This window comes from Vanessa tameamea, chromosome 27 (assembly GCF_037043105.1).
Source record: "Vanessa tameamea isolate UH-Manoa-2023 chromosome 27, ilVanTame1 primary haplotype, whole genome shotgun sequence".
Lineage (NCBI taxonomy): Eukaryota > Metazoa > Arthropoda > Insecta > Lepidoptera > Nymphalidae > Vanessa > Vanessa tameamea.
In genome coordinates this window covers 2834746-2852226 of record NC_087335.1, presented here as the reverse complement: position 1 = coordinate 2852226, position 17481 = coordinate 2834746, and the positions used below count along the sequence as shown (strand labels likewise).

The 17481-nt window shown below is 34.6% G+C and overlaps 1 protein-coding gene across 1 annotated transcript in view; it reads right to left on the bottom strand.

Annotated features, from left to right (window-relative positions):
- The window catches only part of LOC113392003 (sex peptide receptor), a 185188-nt gene extending 167931 nt beyond the window's left edge, over window positions 1-17257 (bottom strand). Inside the window, exon 1 of the mRNA XM_026628196.2 lies at window positions 17237-17257. The gene's annotated coding sequence lies outside the window, so the exon portion shown is untranslated. The remainder of the gene's footprint in view (window positions 1-17236) is intronic.
- Between the last annotated feature and the right edge of the window lie 224 nt (window positions 17258-17481).

Here is a 17481-nt window from a genome sequence, read left to right as displayed (position 1 = left end):
GACGTCACATCCAATTATCCAGTGAAACAATAAATAAACGCCAGAAAGTAAACATAATTCATAACTATCACCCGTGCGAAGTCGGGGCAGGTCGCAAGTATATAATAATAAATGTTGGTCAATCGCAATTCCACTAGCTTCATAAATAAAATCTCGTCAAAGCTTTGCAAATTTCCAATAACCGTCTGCCAATTCTGCCAATCATGATCGCACTGTCAGAGCTGTATCGATTTTTCTCACCTGCATCGCTGACAATTCGCCTCTTTATTCGATTACGACTGAATTTATATCGATTTAGGTTGAACTACTTCTTAGAATTTAAATTAAATTGAAATAAAAGTAATATAATATAATTTATGATGCAATTTTGATAACTTCTTCAATATATGAAATTTCCAAATTTCAGACTTATGATCATTATTAAAGCCAATCAAGAGTGAAAAATTTCTTAAATTTTTTTTTAGTGATATTAACTCTATTTATTAAACTTATATTATAAAAAAGTCGACGCAGTAATAAACCGGATAGAATGCATTAAATTTGTATGATAATTATCAATCTCGCTTTAGCGCTCATTTTTCACAATGCCACAAATGAAGCGCGCACATGATCCCCAAACAATGCAAGGCAAAGCGACCCATTTCATCTTCTAATTAATCATCAGTAGAACTATTCTTTTAGAACAAATTCGAATCTCAACACACGAACACGATCGAAAAATGTCAGAAAGTAGTTCAGCAGAAATATATTCATAAATAACGATATATATATTTTAGTAATACCTTACTGAAAAATACTACACCAATACACATAACTTATATAAGAAGACGCATTTTGGAGAAGGTTTTAGCACATCATGATGTCGCCCGGACTGATTTTGGCCTGCTTACTCACTCTCATAATCCGATGGGACGGAGTTCAGGCACACGCTTTATTTGCTTTCCGAGCAAATGCAAGTGAGGGAGCAACAGATAGACAGACAGACAGACACACAAACAAACAAACAAACGAACGAACAAAAAAACAAACAAACAAACAAACAAAGAGGCTTATTTGTTCGGCCACCTACCTATATCATATATGTAGATATAAATTATAAACACAGAGCCGAAATGGCCCAGTGGTTAGAACGCGTGAATCTTAACCGATGATTTCGGGTTAAAACCCAGGCAAGTACCACTGAATTTTCATGTGCTTAATTTGTGTTTATAATTCGTGCTTGGCGGTGAAGGAAAACATCGCGAAGAAAACGGCATGTGTCTAATTTCAATGCAATTCTGCCTGAAAATGTGTATTCCACCAAACCGCATTAGAGCAGCGCGTTGGAATATGCTCCAAAACCTTCTCCTCAAAGGGAGAGGAGGCCTTAGCCCAGCAGTGGCAAATTTACAGGCTGTTAATGTAATGTAAATTATAAAATTTAAAAGTTACACGTATAAAAAAGCAAAAGTAAGTCGGTTTTTAACATTTCACGAGTGAGATGCGAGGTTCTCACAGAATAGCACTACAGATCCGAGGGTTCAAGTTCATGTATGTGTCATTCGTCAGCGAGTTTACGTCGCAGTGGGTTATGCAAATGACCTTGACCTTTTAATCAGATATACGACTACCCGTACAATATGTATGTATTTTTAAAAAGGTTCATTACATTTGGCAACAACCTCAAACCGTGTAATTCATTCGTGTGTTTATAGTTAAATTTCAGGATAACATTTTCATGCCAATTTTCTACGTCTGCAGGATGTCTTGATTTGCACGAGGTCCTTTTTAGGATTCCATTCCCAAAGGGTAAAACGAGACCCTATTACTAAGACTTCGCTATCCGTCCGTCTATCTATCACCAGGCTGTATCCCAAGAACCACGATAGCTAGACAGTTGAAATGTTCACTAATTATGTATTTCTGTTTCCGCTATAAAAACAAAATAAAATAAACATTTAAGCCCTTTTTGCGCGGTATCAATAAATGTGTGTACTTGCTGTTGTTTACCTAGTCATTGGTACGGAACCCTTGGTGCGCGAGTCCGACTCGCACTTAGCCGGTTTTTTTATTATAAGTACGTGTCAAACGTTTCCTACAGACTATAATATACGTTATATAATAATACGGTGAATATGTCAATACGAAAAAATAATTATTGTGAGTAGTTTAAAATGAAATCATAACTATGAAGTGAATAAATGCTTTCGAATCTTCTTCTTACGAAAAATTTCAAGACAAATGAACTAGAACTAATAACTTGGTTGATAATGGACCGAAGGAGTACTGCAAGCAAGTTAATATTAAATGTAAAACTATAAAACGCAATGTCAGCTACCACACGAAGAACATGTCTTTTATATAAAATGGTTCTGATGGGAACCCCGAACCCCACTGACATTGGCGCTGTAAGAAATATTAATCATTCCTTTCATCGCCACCATGCGCCTCCAACCTTTAGCACTAATGTGTTACGTTTTGCTTGTCGTTATACTGACTCACTAGGACTATAAACCAGAACACAACAGTAATGGCGGTAAAATATTTAAGGAGTCGATAACCTACCAATTGCGCACGAAATCCTGCCACCAAGTTAATATTAAAATATAATACTTGATATATTTTATCATTTAGATTATCAAGTAACAAAAGGACAGTTTCGTGAGGAAACCTGCATATTGGATGAAGTTCTGGTACGTTTGCAGGTAATGAGTGTGTCAGCCCGCATCGGAGCTGCGTTGTGGAGTGAGCTTCATGTTGACAATGTTGACAACTTAAGTGGAAAAGGAAATCAAATTGATTTTTATTATTTGAATCCAAACAAGGTATTAGTAGAATGTGAGGCTACATATACACGAAAGTGTCCCTCACGCAGCAGCACTGACACCTGTGTCTATTACACGGACGATGGTCACGACGCTATCGGCAGATTCATCGAAAGGACCATCCTAGAGCACAGCCTCAAGACATCTATACATAAACGCGACATCAGAGTCTCTGATCAAGCGCGGAGCAGGGTCCGCTAGATTGCAATAAATAGGATTAAAATAATTACTTATATATTATGGATTATGTATATATTACTTTTTAAATGAAAAAAATGACAGTGTGGGCCACGTCTTCCAAAAAGACGACAAGCTCGAAGTCCAGCGAAGATCTTCAGTAAAAATATAAAAAAAATTTATAAAAGTAAAATGTAAAAAAAGGCAAGGGCAACTGTGAGCCCATGGATGTTCGAAATTAAATTAAAAAAAAGGGAATCCAAAATAGGTGACTATTAAAAATAAGACTATTGAATTTCATCAAAACTTAATATAATTTTAATTCAAAATTCGTGGAGGTGATTATTGGCCAGCAGTGATTTGGTGATTTCAAGATAGATTAACTGAAAAATACAACCTGGGTTTAATTTTAACAAAGAGTTAAAATTAATACATGAGTATTTTCTTTACATAAATTCACCCAAGTTTTCAAAGATTATTTATTTTTTTGAGGTCAAAATGTTCTATTTAATCAGGAAATGTCATGTCCGTCCTCAATTACGGCGTTCAAAATAAGTCGCACACTTTGATGTTTTGTTGATCCTGTTTGATTAAGAGCGTAAATACTTTTTAAATAAAGCTTTATGTAACGAAAAAATATTCTATAATATTCTAAAAAGATATTTCTGGCCTAACATTGTTATCTTCAAACTGTCATTGTTTATGAATTTTGGTAATATTTGTTTACTATTCAGAGCGCAATTTTTTCCATAGTATTTTATCACCAAAAGACATTGATTCACGAGGATCGTTGATTGCAAATCACGCGTAATTAACACCATATCGGCTCTTCAATGATGAGTCAGATAAAATGTTACCATATATGCACCCACAAATCCGCTTTGGTGAAATCAGTTAGACAATTACGGGCTCAGTTTCATACCTTAAATTAAAGTTAAATTTCCCATCCGCATACCCTAAATTCATTACCACGAACTAAAACAATCCGCATCGCTGTATTTGTATTTGATAAACCCTGTATTTAACTGAGAGCACGTTCTCATTGACCTTGATCACTGATTGTCCCACGAATTAATGTAACCAAACGGTATGGTAATAATTACGTTAAATTTACTTGCCTTTAATTATTTTTTTTTATATACGGCAAGAGAGCAATAATGTAGCCTTTACGTGAATCCAGGGTATAAGCTACTTCTATTCCAAATTTCATTCAAATCCGTTTAATGGTTGAAATGTGTGAAAGTCCAAGTAAGATTTATCCATCCATCCTACCTAACTTGCACATTTATATTATTAGTAAGATTATTTCACAAATATCCCATGTGAATTTAAACAATAACAAAATTTAAGTTTAGTTTTGTTTATGAAATTTGGTATGAAGCAAACTTAAACTCCAAGGAGGTACATAGGCTACTTTTTGCCTAACACATGACAACCAACCCCTAAAACGCGAACGAAGCCGCGGGCGACAACTAGTAGCATATAGTGGAAAGACAGAGAGCAAGGAGAAGAGAGGAAAAGGTCGTCTGGAGGGGTTTAACGCTTAACATAAAAAAATTCCGTATGTAACGATTTCTCCCAGTTCACTCTACTGTATTCCGCGTAATATAAGTCTATCCAAATAGAAATATTATTCTAAAATAAAAACCATCTTATGCCACTAATATCTTATGTGGTCGGATATTAAAATATCAAATCAAAAGTCCCTCGATAATAGCACAAGGTATTCAAATCCAATAACGCAAAACATCAAAGGCATAAAACAAAAGCACTCGCCGTAATTTCAATTGAATGCCCTCGTTTCCAAACTCATAAAATCGAGGATCGAATCTAACTTGCAGAACGCCAGTTATTATTCCTATTTCCTATCCCTTATCATTCCTCTGTCAAACGCAGTTTCACGTATGAGGTAGTTTCCACATGATTTCCATTTAAAATGTAGATATGGATTATAAAAATATATTCGATGTTAGATTTTTCAGTGATTCCGTTGATAAAATACATCTTATTTATTTACTAGTTTTCGGCCTCAGTTTCGCTTGCACGTGAAGTATGAGTCAGGCTTTATGGACCCTAATTCCTTATTTGCATGTCTCCTAACATACCTTAATATATGTTTGGTACCTGACACGCGAGTGATGCTAACCATATACACAAAATTGGTACGCATAAAAGTCAATATTCTCATAATCTGATGCTAAAACATAATAAATATTGAACAACGAACAGAATACTTAGAAAAAAAAATTAATGATGGTAATGATGATGATGTCGTCCTCACTGGTTTTGGCTAGGGCGACCAATAAATGCCAGCAACGCACCTGCAAGCCCCCCGGTGTTGCAGATGTCCATGGGCGGTGGTAGTCACTTTCTATCAGGTGAGCCTCCTGCTCGTTTGCCACCTCTAACATAAAAAAAGACCAATCTCAAAGGAGAGCAGCCAACTACGCAGGACCTATTATAGCATACATGTGTGTGCAAAAACACATACCCTTTCTCTGTTCCCTCACTCTCATAACTGTCTTCACATCCGATGGGATAGCACGACACGACTGGAAAAAGTTCAAGAGCAGCACCAACAGCTTTACGAACATTTCGAGGTACGATACTGTACACAATTCTAATTTCCAGACTCCAGTTTGATAGAAAACCCCAATAATCTATGGACCTGACCTGGGTTTGAACCTTGGGTTCAGGGGTACCTTATATCAAACCACTAGACCAAGGACAAATATATAAATCCAACTTCACATATTATGATTAGTTTTAACGATGACGTATCAATCACTAGACAATAACCAATATTCGAGGTCCAAAAGTTAAAAGCACGTAACCTCGCTGGATCATAAGCAACGTAACTCAACGTAGTTTTACGAGAATTATATTGGAATTTACGATCTCCTGCGGCCCGTAAAAGTATATTAAAACCGTCCTTCTCACATAGATAAAGTTAAGAACTATAAGTAGTAAACTTTGACGCGTTTCCTTGTCACTTGTGGGCATTATTAAAGTTGAAAGTCAATACTTAAGACTTTTCATAGACTTTAAAGTCTTTCTTATATACATACATACTATGTATCCAAAAAGGCTATGTATTTTAACTGCTATCTATCTATATTTAACGTGATGACAATTATTATTGTCTTCTAATTTAGAAGCTAATCATGTTGCGGTTTTTGGAAATCTCAAAAGCAAAACTCTTAACAATACGTCATATTTTGTTATTTCAGGTTTTGGTTGTGCGTTTTTTCAAAAGTGTTTTATTTAAGTGGACACAAGCTTGTTCCTTGTTAAATGGTCGTCTTCGCTTATAAACATTGATACGGTAAGTTGGAATTTAGCACAGAGAAACATCGGATTATGGAATAACATTAAAAGCCTGTAAATTTCCCACTGCTGGGCCTGGCCTCCTCTCCCTTTGTGGAGAAGGTTTGGAGCATATTTCAGCAAGCTGCTCCAATGCGGGCTGGTGGATGTGGATGTGGCAGAATTTCGTTGAAATTATACACATGCAGGTTGAAATTAGACACATGAAAATTTAGTGGTGCTTGCCTGGGTTTGAACCTGCAATCATCGATTAAGATGCACGTTCTAAACACTAAGCCATCTGGCTTAATGGTTCAATCAATTTCTGATTCTGAATTATTGAGGTACTGTACAAACTAGTCATACCTGTATCTGGTATCCAGCTAACATAACTTACTTCACTGCAAAACAGTATTACTTAGTATTATTATGTTCTGATTTAATGACAAATTGAAAATATATATTTACAATGACCATTTCGACAAAATAGTGGACAATACGGCGATAGTTACAATAGTTTTCATTTTCACGTGTAGCACAAACATAATCCATGCTAGCCCCCTAAAATTGGTTTCACAAAGGACTTTATCACGAAATGTCAATATTTATAAACTATAGGCAAAATATGAATACTAGTACTATTATGACAGAACAAATTCGCAGAACACATGGAATAGAAAGCGATACGTACATTGGACATTGACTAATTAATTTATATTCATTGAATTATTGGCAATGATGCTTCTTTTTACGAGTATAATAAAATCAATCACATATAATTTGAGAGTCTATAATTATATAATATTATGAGTATTTTATTGGGATGGGATGTACTGTAGTTTATTCTTATGTTCTTATGTAATAGTTTTTATCTCCTCTGTCATATTTAAATCCTTTATCTATTCGCTTACAAAACCTCTTTCACCAAAGTTTGTCTATGAGAGATTGCCATAAATGTGACATTTATTTTTTTGTTACTCCTATGGCATTATTATTATCTATTATTAATATTTCGTACAATATAGTGTAAGCCTATAAATTATTTTATATAAAAAAATTATAAATAATCATTTAAGGTTGTATAGCTTTTAGCTATTGAGTTATATTCAATCACAGAATTATGTAAATGAATACTTTTTGGTTTGACATTTTTATAATAGAAGAAGAATATTTTTGAATTTGACATGGGATTTGTTAATCTGGATTGAAAAGCGGAAGATAATGGATGATTGTAACAAAAACTGGAAAAATAAATATTGTAAATTATATTAAATATTGTTAATTATTTGACGTTCCTATTTACTTGATGGTCTTCCGGGTCTTCAATAGTAATTAAAGTAAAATAAATAAATAAATTAATAATATATTACCGTAAGCCGTTTATAAAACCAGTCACATAATAGGGGTTTAGTAACGGCTACATTTTTTATGTTCGTTTGTAATTTCTTATAAGTACTTACAAAAATCCGTGTAAGGAAAAAGCTAAGCATATACCCTGGGTCTAAATCCCAAGTATAACTCTAATATATGTTAAATTATAAATAGATCCAATAGGATATCGTATTTAACTATCGCTAAACATTGGCAAGCTCTGATTTTCGAAACCGATTTCGTGTAAGCTGAAACAATATTACGAAACGTGGAAACAATTTATGATAACTATCATTGAATCGATTCACCGCAGACGTCTATCAATATAATGTGGTGCTTATCCAATCATCTACAGTAAACACTAATCAATATTGTACGAAGGATTATTTGTAGCATACGTGTGTACAAATAAACACACAATAACTAGTTTGCCAAAGATACTAACATAAGTATCAAACGGAAACTCTATGACACTTATTGCTGCCAAACCTTGGCACTTACTGAAGCGCACGCGAAGAAGTTATAAGCTTGCCAAAACTCCATGGAAAGGAGTGTGACGAGAAAAAGACTATCCGACGAAATAAGAACTGAGATCATAAAGAAACAAACGAAAACGGAAGACGATATAAAAACAATTATAAAGTTAAAACGGAAATGGACAGAACATACAATGCGAGGATAGGAAAAATGGTCTAAACAAATAATGAAACTGGTGTACTGGTCACAATAAAAGGACAAGAGGTAGACGACTTAGAAGATGGGTGGACGATGTCAAAGCTGAAGCAGGAGGCAGATGGATGAGAGCTGCTTACGGTAGAAAGGGAGCGAGGAGATAGGGCATACAGACAGAGTTGTCGTTGGATTAAGTTAAGCGAAAATATAAGAAATTTAATATATAATTGAAAGTGTTAGACATAAGACAAAAAAAGAATAATACTGTAATTGAAACACTGTCTCAAGTAATAGTAGTTTGCTTAGTGATGAATTTATATGATTGCAGATTGTCAAAATCCGGTTGAGTCGAATATAATTTTGTTCTCAGTAGCACCCTGGAGTTTGGAATTTTGTGTGCCTGAACTATCTCACTGCGGGTTGTGGTAAGCCGCTCTGTCATCTAGGGAGTTATAGCAATATTTTAAAACCTCCATTAAAAAATAGACGTGTTAACTTTTACGGTCGATATTAATATCAAACAGATTCACTAACATTCATTTATATATAAGTGATTATAGTTCACATGTAACCATAAACGCAAATAAACATGAATCTCTTTAGAGAGTGTCAAATAGTATTACAAGGGTCGACTATATTTGGCTAAAGTTTATCATACATAAGAGAGATGAGAATAAGCGGCCGTACTCGCGTCAAATTTATATAACTTTACCTGTAGCATAAAAATCGTGAGGCTACATTTTACGTCAAGTCGAAAATTTCGACTTTTCTCGAAATTTTACAGGGTGCCAGGGCTTTATGTAAGCCTGTTTGGGTAGGTAACACCCACTCATCAGATATTCTACACACAGATACACAGTATTGTTCTGTTCCGGTTTGAAGGGCGAGTAAGCCAGTGTAACTACAGGTACTATCGGCGGTGGTGACCACTTACCATCAGGTGGCCCATATGCATGTCAGTTTATCTATATCATAAAAACAATAAATTAAATATTCGATTCCTACTGACAACGAATTGGTGCAATATAATTGGTCTAAAGTTTAAATAAAATCGAGGGAGCTGTTATATATATATATAAGATTTTTTCTGGTATTCTTTTTATTAGGACGACACAGTTAATGAAACACAATTGAGTTTCTCTGTAAAAAGAGATTTATTTGTTTAATTTTACAATAATAAAAAATAAAATAAGAGTTTGTATTTACCTGCGCATTATTTTACAAAAATAAAATTTACGCACCTGTAAAAAGAGAAACGACATTTAATGTTTATTTATTAACAATGTCTGTTCCCAATCACAAGATACTTTATACTTTACTTTTCACAATCACGAGATTGATTCTTGGTTAATATTTTTCATGGCTAACAAAATTTAGTTGTCATGTCACTGCGCGTTCGGTGACGGTTTATGCGCGGAATTCAAATTAAAGAAAAATACATTTTTTTCTTTACATATATACACTATTATATATATCATCTAGCAAGATTTTTTTTTATATATATAAATTAAATTTTCGGCAGTTATTAATGTATATAGTGAAATAGAAAATGAAAAATTATTTAATTATATTATTTAACGATACTTCTGAATTTCATAAATTTGTAATTTAATTGGTCGAAAAGGGTAACTATTGTATCTTAGCAGTTCTTCTCAGCTCAATCTTCAATAAAACCCTATGGTAGATTTACAATCAATACTATTCTGTAAAATAACGATTCAAATGTGTTTGTGATAGAAAAACAAAAATATTGAAATTTAAAATGTCGTATTGTCTATACACAGACCACTCAGTCTTGATAGTTAAACACAGTACCTACACAATATTGTAGCTCGATGATGGCGGAATGTACCAATTTGTGATGCAACCAAATTAAGCGTGTTTGTGAATAGTAAACAGTAGCTACCACAAATCTTAAACATTGTTAGCTATACTACATATGTAACATTTACATTGTTAGTTTAAATTATTTTAACATTTGTCGTTTTATTGCGACACAAATCTTTAAATCTACTCTTACTATGTTCCCAATATACGTAATATCTCAAAGTAACGCAGGTTGACTATAAAAAATTAAATTGAAAACATTTACCTTATTAACAATTTAATAGTGCTTGTAAATAATTAATTTTAAAGCTTAAATAAGTACAACAAATTGACTTCCTTAATTAAAAAAAAAAGGAACAGCCTGAAAATGCTTCAATGTTAAGCTGAGGTCTCTTCTCCCTTTGAGGATAAGGTTTAGAGTCATACCACGCTGCTATGCGTACATGTGGCAGAATCCCATTGAAATTAGACATATGCAGATTTCCTCACGATGTTCAATCATTGCCGAATATGAGATGAATTGTAAACACAAATCAAGCGAATGGAAATCCAGTGCTTGCTTGGGTTCAACTCGCTGTCCTTGTCATACACGAGTTCTAATCACACCATCTCACTCTTATTTAAAATAAGAATTATTAAAGATATAATATGTATTTAAAATAACACATACATATAAAATGAAAGACAGGTCGTAAAGATTCCATTCCATTCACTCAACATTCGTTAAAGTCAGAAGATCGTCGTGGATGAGATATAATTATCCGAAATTCGTTTTGAAGTATTCACCTAAATAAAAATAAAATCCATAACATTAACAAAAAAGACAAGAATAAATAATTATCACTACCTTTTATGAAATAAAGTCGTCCCGCCGCGTATGTACGCGATAAACTTAAACACTACCAAATATATTTTTAAACGGTTTTCATTAATAGACGGAGTGATTCATAAGGACAGTTTAGGTGTTACAGTTTTGTGTAAATTGGCTGAAATATTATATTTAGACGGTAGTTAGTGTCGGCAAAAAATATGGCGTCCAATGGAAATATAACATAATCAGCCTGTAAATTTCCCACTGCTGTGCTAAGGCCTCCTCTCCCGTTGAGGAGAAGGTATGGAGCATATTCCACCACGCTGCTCCAATGCGGTTTGGTGGAATACACATGTGGCAGAATTTCGTTGAAATTAGACACATGCAGGTTTCCTCACGATGTTTTCCTTCACCGCCGAGCACGAGATGAATTATAAACAAATTAAGCACATGTAAATTCAGTGGTGCCTGCCTGGGTTTGAACCCGAAATCATTGGTTAAGATGCACGCGTTCTAACCACTGGGCCATCTCGGCTCAATCAATGGAAATATATATTATTATATTTACTTCTTATCTAGAGCACTTCTTATCTACGTGTGCAAAGCCGGGTCTGGTTGCTAGTTTTTAAATAAAATAGAAAAAAGTGTACCTTAAAATGTAGGTCTTGTATTTAGAATTACATTTTGATCTGAATTCGCTGTTAAATTGTGCGGAAAACCTGCGAAGTATTCTTGACTACAAATGACTTAAATTATTGGGGATTTAAAAGGTTAATTTCCTTTGGGGTTCCAATTTTATATAAATTGGTAATAACGAGAAGGGAATTGTATACAATTTTCTATCCAAGAATATAAAAGAAATTTTACATAAGAAATTCACGTTTACTATACGTATGAATCAATCAACCAAAATGACGTATCAGCCAGATACATGGTGCCAATTACAAGCTGTAACGACTCAGAGATACGCTGTACCTTACTTCTTTTTATTAAAAACTGGCGACCCGCCTCGGCTTCGCACGGTTGCAATCGTGTTAACATTTATCCACACAATTTTGACCTTGAATTGTCATTTTTGGTTTGCATCTAAAATTGTCTGTGGTATTTTTTATAGACTCGTGCGCCGGCTTTGCACGGGTGCAATGCTGATACTAAATATACTATAGAATGTCTGACAACGTTTACAGTTTTTCAGTCATTAGACAATACAAACCGCTATGTCCCTGCGTTTCAAACTGTAATATCTTCGAAAATATTCATTTAAATTACATGCTGTAAATGGCCATATTGATCTATATTAAATTCACAATGTATTTAAGGGTGCTTAATTGGATAAGGACTAATGCTGTATTGCTTAAAATCGCTTCGAAAATATGCAATTATTTCTCGTAAAAAGTAAAGGATAAAAAATGGTTGTGGGTTATCCATTACATATTATGTACGTTATAATTATGTATGTATCTTGTAGGGTTCAGCCAGCATTTGCAATGTAAGCGCAAAAAATGTGCTTATTTATGACATCACTCTTCTATATTGTGCATGTATCTATCTATTTAAAAAAAACAGCATCAAAATCCGTTGTGTAATTTTTAAGATCTAAGCATACACGGGGACAGAAAGCGGTAAGCGACTTTGTTTTATACTATGTAATGATAGATACATTGATGGATGAGGAGGCAGATTGGCAAATGGACCACCTGATGCTAAGTGGTCACCACTGACATCGCCGTGAACCATTTTTACTGTATGCAATATCAACAATCCCTTACATCGTCAATATGCTTTGGAGACTAAATTTTTGACCATTAGTTACAATGCTCTTGAAAAAGTAACATGACTCTACTAAGTATTGCTGCTTGACGGTAGATTGTGTGATAACTGACAGACCGAAAGACTGACAGAGTTAAGAACAAATCTTGGTCTATTTGGATCAGAGTTGTTGTATGGTTAACCATAGTTTCGCGTAATTAGATAAATAGTTGAAGAACTCATGTTAGTGACGAGAAAATCTCCCATGTAACATTAAAATTTTATAGAAAAATTATATATCTAGGTAATAAGTGCAAGAAAACCATTTATGATTTCTTTGCACGTTTTTCTTCGAACATCAAAGATACCCCTCGGGAAATTTGATCACAATTGGTAATAAAGTGAAGCCATATGTCAGGTTCAACATTGCCTAAAATCATGTATCTAATATATCTTTATATATAAACCTTGACTGCCTCACTGGTCTAACTTACAACGTCGCTAGTCACTTATATCGCTCCGGGTCGGGCTAAAAAAGCCATTAAAAATGTTTGCCATCGAGAAATTTTCTATATCTGTCCGAAGTCAGGAAACTCCCAGTACACTCCCGGACCGAATGACATACATGAGATGAAAATGTTAGAAAAAAAATAGGTATGAAGTAAAATAAATATGAACATAGAGTTTCGTCACTAAAATAAATATTTTTTGTTGTCAGTAAATTCATTATTCATGGTTCACAAGGGATTAGCGAGCGCTGACTGTGACAGCATACCATGACCGTGCTACGAATGTATTTGACCCAAAAATAATATTTTTATTGCGAAGTAAGTGAATGTGCCTATTCCGTTCTGTAACTGACTAGCACCGTCTAAGGCCATGTACGAAGTCAATGTGAATATTTTGCCAGTGATACGCTTCGTGGTATTGGTCGGTGTCTGAACGGTTTAGGGGGATTAGTCTCATACTTTTTAATATATAGAATGTTACTTTTACAACTGAGAGAACGGGAGCTATTTGACATGCGGATATTACGAGGATGCAGCGGTCACTAAAACTTTTATGGGTCTAATACGCTATTGATATGTTCTAGTGAGAATAGTAGTCCGCTAGAGCTAGTTTCTGTACCTGATACGTTCAGGCACCAAACTTATCCGAACTAATAAACCAAAATACATTAAATTTATTCCAGAAGGTATAGCGCGTTAAAGAGAAGATTTTTGTAGATATTGCACAAGTGATCCAGCTATGGACGGGAGCAATTTATTTCAAAAGGAAATGTGAAGCGCACTTTTTAAGACGAGTGTACATTAAAAAATTTACAAATAATGTACCTTACTCCTTTAATTTCCTTTCTATTGTTGAATACTGTATCAAAATCCGTCGATTTGTTTTGAAGAAGTAAGAGGAGATACAGACTGAGGCATATGGCGAATTTATTTTATACTATTTAATAGATAACGGCTGCCGTAGTTATGCTTGTTATTCTTTAATAAGCTCTTGCTTGCTAGATATTTCTAGTCAATTACTTGGTGGTAGGGCTTTCTCCAAGCCCTTCTGGGTAGGTGCCACCCACTCATCAGATATTCTGCCGCCAAGCAGCTATATTTGGTATTGTTTGGTTCCGGATTTGTAACTACAGGCACATGGGACATAACAACATTCCCAAGGGTTGCGCATTGGCGAAGTAAGAGATGGTTAATGTTTCTTACAGCACCAATGTCTATGGACGATTGTGACCACTTAACGTCAGGTGGTCCATTTGCCGGTCCGCCTAACTATTGCATAAAAAAAAGTCATATGCCTTTTGAAATTTGGAGCGCTATTATAAATACATACAAATAAATCTAATTTGCCATCGTTTTAGGCGACAAATTGAATTTATAATATTTTCGTAACTTTCTGGCGTGCCTTTGTTAATATTTTCATCGTACGCTTCGAGATGTGAGGATGCCGTTTTAATTATTTTGCCAAACGAAGGATTTAATCGAGTTACGATATGGGTTTTTTTTAAATATGAGCATTTTTTATTTTGTTAATTTTTCCTTCAAACAAAACACGTTTACTTTCATACTAAATAACTAAATAGGACGGTTTTTTAACTAGATTATTATGTATAAAGCAAAAATCACGTGCGTGAAAAATATAAAATTTACATTTTAATATTTATTTACGTAAACAACGAAAACATTCGATGTGAAAATTTTTGGTCCCGTCGAGGTGTTGGCGTGAATACTTTCTACATAAAATTTGCGTCGTTTATTATAAATTCGTTTTCTTTTTACCGTCGCGGCAAACCTCAAGGAGGACTGGGGGACGCGGGACATATTATAGTATGCACAAATGCAGGTGAATTCTCTATTTCCTCATTTTCATAATCCCACGGGACGGTAATACTGACACGACTGGAAAAGAATCAGGAGCAAGACCAACGGCTTTGCGTGCTTTCCAAGGCACTGGAATGTACACACTTCTAACTTCCTAACTCCGGGCTGTTACTCTGAATTTTTTGATAAAAAAGACCAATGACTAACGCACAAATTTTAAGCGATAACTGCGCGTTCAAATTTCAAGAACCACTGTGTCCCTGAAATTAAAATCAAAGTAGAATAAACTTCAAATTCTCAAGGTCAGAGGATGCTTTTGCTCGGCCCAAGTACTTTTAATGAGTGCTACTTCACTACTGTATTTTATTTTACTTTACGTCAATTTGATCGTCGTATCGATCGATCGATCGTTTATATACATATATATTGTCTTGGTCTTTTAGTGGGAGTTAACCGGGTTGTGTGGAATTTTTACCCAATAAAACCACTGCAATTGCCGTTCTCGACGGATAGGGGAACATGAGAGACAGGATACAACGCACCTGCGGTCCCTCTTGAACCGAAACTAATCTTTAAAACAAAGCAAGTATATATACACATATATATATAAAAAAACGTGTATGTTTTCCCGACAAATACAAGAGCTTTTTTTAAATATTTGTCCTTTGTCCTTTATTATAAACGTTACTTATAATAATTATATTAATATTAAAAAAAACAAAATCGATTTTTTATTATTTATACATTCTCGTAGTACAAAGTATTGGTGCTTTTTAAATTCAAATCTATTAAGTTGCTTATAACAAAGAAAATCCATTTGATATAATGACCAGCTGTTATTGCAATCATGTCGGAAAACGTCTTATCATTTATTGCTTGAAATGCCAAGGATTCTGTAGGCGGATGAGCAAATAGGTCACCTGATGGTAAGTGGTCACCACCGCCCAAAGACAATGGCGCTGTAGGAAATATTAACCATTCCTTACATCACCAATGCGCCGCCAACCTCGGGAACTAAGATGTTATGTCCCTTGTGCCTGTAGTTACACTGGCTCACTCACCCTTCAAACCGGAACACAACAATATTGAGTACTGCTGTTTGGCGGTAGAATATCTGATGAGTAGATGGTACCTACCCAGACGGGCTTGCACAAAGCCCTACCACCAAGTAAGATGTTAAGCCCCGCGTGCCTGTGGTTACTTTAGTTCACTCGCCCTACAAACGAAAAACAACAATACAAAATTTCTATTTGGCAGTAGAATATATTATGATAACATATATGATTATAACAGTAAGAAAAATCGTTATAGAATATCTGATGAGTGGGTGGTACCTACCCAGACGGTCTTGCACAAAGCCCTACCCCCAAGTAAAATTAATTATTACTATTTGATTGAAAATCAAGTATTCTTTTTACTTCTACGACAATTGTATTATTTATTATATATATGCTTATATATTACGTGTATGTGTTTATTTTTTAAATAAACTTAGTGATGAAAAAGTCGAACTGGTTCTGTAAAACGAATGCTTAGATAATATCATGAACAGATTGCGAGCTACAATCCAGACAAGCGTTCTTCATGTAAGTAGTAAAATTTAGTTCATGATAAATAATATTATGCGGAATGACATTTTATTAAATGGATAGACAGACAGATACTGGACTATATAGCTGTACCAATTGATGAATAAAAAATATATGAAGTTCCTCATAGTTATAAGTAATACAACCATTTCTTTTTTCGCTGTCTGTCTACCTAGTCACAGTGGATGAGATTTGTGGATTAAGCAACATGCATTAAATTTTATCTATTTTATGAAAGATTATTTAGAATCACTAGCGAACCGAATAAATACAAATATGTAGATAGATAAATAAGTCCTTTACGATCAGAAATTACACTATCCGAAAAAAAGCTAGAGCTTCAAAAATTGCTGAGAGGGCTGTTCGCGTATCTCGAAGGACGGATGTGAATCAGAAGAATCCTTGAGTCGAGACGTCAGATCGGCAAAGGCATTGTAGGGCCTTTCAGCCAGGTGGACTGATGACCTGAAGAAGGTGCAAAGACCCGCTTGAATACAGAAGAAAACCGATAGTTTTGGCGCACCTCGGACGAGGCTTATGTCCAGTAGCAGATTTTGATTGACTGATGCCGATGGTGATGATAATCATGAAATAATTCCTTACCTTATTAAAATCCAACTTGTACTTCTATTTCTTTACGAGGAGTACCTGAAAAAAAAAGAAAAATTGTACTGAACCCTAAATATTTCATTATTTTTAACCTACATACAAAGAATCGTGTAGCCTTAATTAGCAGTCATTTCGAGTACATTGCAATACCGAAAGGCCATAACGCTCACGACCTACATAGCGAATGGATTTTTTCAAACAATATAAACGGCTGTGTGCTATTTTAAAAATTAATCAAT